The following is a 2,573-nucleotide window of genomic DNA, read 5'->3' as shown; positions in this document are numbered from 1 at the left end:
TACACTATTTTTGTTTTGTTTTTGTTCTCGGGTCAAACGCTTTGGTTTAACCGAAGAAACACAACTTAATCGTTCTAAATATTTTCTTCCATGACATATACACAAGAAAGTGGAAGCCAGCCAAGTAAACGAAACGTGGAGGCTAGCAGGTGGTAATGGGAGAAGCTAGAAAGAACAGCTAAATCTCCTAAATATTTTCTTTATTACATATACCAAAAACTGAAGTTAACAGGTCATCATGCGATGTACTAGAAACAATATCTAATCCTCCTGATTATTTATTTAATTATTTGTTGCAAAAACACGTTGATAGTCGTAGGTGATTAGGCGTTGTGCTAGAAAATACTGCTAAATCTAAATATATTCTTTAAATAAATGTAGAAAAATGTGGAAGGTGGGAGGTGGTTGTGCTATGTGCAAGAAACAACAGCTACATCTTCTGAATATGTTTATAACTGCATGTCGACAATATCGAGAAAGGTAGCATGTAAGCATGTGATGTACAAAAAACAACAGCTAAATCTCCCCTACATTGCATTTTCAACAGAAAAATAGTGCAAAAAGGAAATTGTAAATATTTTCAGACGTATAAGTGATTTAAGTGACATTTAGCTGTTATTTTAGCATATTCATTGATTCTTTGCCACTCAATCATTATTTCCATAACCATATTAATGCACATTTTGTAGAACACAAATTGGCAAAAATTTTAGGAAATTTCCACAAAATTAAAAAGCTATAAAAATGTTATATGGAAACCAGAATTGCGCCTCAAATTAAAATTGTTTATTTTGAGCTGAAATTTTAAAATTAAATAATACTTTTCAAATTTCGTGGATTTACGTAAATTTTCACGTTGAAACTCATGGTTTCATTTAATAATTTCAAACTTTGATGATGTGTAGCCAATCAGGAAACAGGATTTAGAAGCTGTCATTTTGTGCCTGACATCTATTGTAAGACAACAAAATAGTAATATCAACATTGCGACGATATCACGTGTTTTAAGCATTTACTATGCGGAAAATAGCCAAAACATTTGTTAACAACATATATCTTGTAGTTTTATACATTCAATATCCATTTAATGCGAGTCATTAAGGAATAAAGCATTATTATAGATTTAAGAGCTGAGAAAGTTGTTTACGAGCGGGAAAACAGATTCTAAACGACTGTTTTCTAACTAAATTTGTGGTTTTCGATTGGCTAAAATTGCCCACAATGTGCAATTTTTAAAACAAGCGGTTACTTACTATTCATGAGCCTTTCCATTGGCTAAATTTTCCCACAATTTGCATACGTTGAACAATTGGTTCCTTACTAAATCTGTGGCGTTCGATTGGCTGAAATTTGCAAAAATTTGTAAATTTTAGAACCTACTAACCGTTTAGTTTTCCATTTATGGCGAAAATTAATTTAATTTCAATAATTAACAAAAAAACATGGATGAATTTATCTTTGTATATATGTATGCATATAGTTTTGGTATGTATTTTACTGTGTATGTATGTATATATAGCTCTATGTATGTATATATATGAATGTATATGTGGATGTATGTATATCTGTATGTACCAAAGTATGTATTTTGTATGCGTGTATGTATATTTGTACGAATGTAGAATTGTATGTACATATTATGGATGCATATAATTTTTATCTATATATTTTTGCATGTATACGCGTATATATGTGTGTATATGTACTTTTGTGAAAGCGCATAGCTTAGTGGTTAGAGCGTCGAATCCCGGACCCGGCTACGTGTTGTGTTCTTGAGCAAGACACTTTATTTCACGTTGCTCCAGTTCACTCAGCTGTAGAAATAAGTAGCGACGTCACAGATGCCAAGCTGTATCGGCCCCTTTGCCTTTCCCTTGGATAACACAGGTGGCATGAGAGGGGAAGTTGGTATGCATGGGCGACTGCTGGTCTCCCATAAACTACCTTGCCCAGACTTGTGCCTCGGAGGGTAAGTTTCTAGGTGCAATCCCATGGTCAGTCATGACTGAAGGGAGTCTCAGCATATGTAGTTTTGTATGTGTGTTTCAGCGTATATATGTATATTTGTAACGATGAAAATGATTGCGTGTGTGTGTGCGTTTGTGTGTATGTTAATGTATGTGCATGTCGTACTATAGAACCTGATATACGTACCAACCTGCTCTGGGTGTCAAGTGCAATACATAGGCCAAACAAAAAACAGCCTACGTCAACGGATGGCTCTGCACAACAGAAAAATAGCATTCAGCTAACACATCGATATTTGCGCCAATAATAAAAATCCTAGTTTCAGAATCTTTCCCCTCTATCAATTCAGAGACGATACAACCTACAGCCAAATAATAAGTAAAGAGTCTCTCTTCATCACAAAATACAGACCCCTTCTGAACGCATCTACAATGAATGACATATCGACCACGACCTTAGAACAAAACACACACACACAAATGTTAAAACTGATAAATTCCAAATAGATAGCCAAGGAATTATTAAAAAAAAATAAATAAAAAACAACCCCAATCACTACTCACTCGACTAGTTACTATCACTCTATCCTGCATTTTATTATTACT

At 34.0% G+C, this 2,573-nt stretch overlaps 1 protein-coding gene across 2 annotated transcripts in view; it reads right to left on the bottom strand.

Moving 5' to 3' along the window:
- Positions 1 to 183: 183 nt before the first annotated feature.
- The window catches only part of LOC106873011 (uncharacterized), a 67,477-nt gene continuing 65,087 nt past the window's right edge, over positions 184 to 2,573 (bottom strand). Inside the window, exons 10-11 of one of the 2 annotated variants that reach the window (XR_008267077.1) lie at positions 1,254 to 1,343; positions 184 to 951 (exon numbers count right to left, since the gene is read on the bottom strand). The gene's annotated coding sequence lies outside the window, so the exon portion shown is untranslated. Of the gene's footprint in view, positions 1,344 to 2,573 lie in introns of both variants that reach the window. The other variant, XM_014920210.2, reaches the window with a different exon arrangement.

The sequence above is a fragment of the Octopus bimaculoides genome, chromosome 30 (genome assembly GCF_001194135.2).
Source record: "Octopus bimaculoides isolate UCB-OBI-ISO-001 chromosome 30, ASM119413v2, whole genome shotgun sequence".
NCBI classification, from domain to species: domain Eukaryota; kingdom Metazoa; phylum Mollusca; class Cephalopoda; order Octopoda; family Octopodidae; genus Octopus; species Octopus bimaculoides.
Note: the sequence above shows the minus strand (reverse complement) of the source record. Positions and strands in the feature narration are given on the sequence as shown.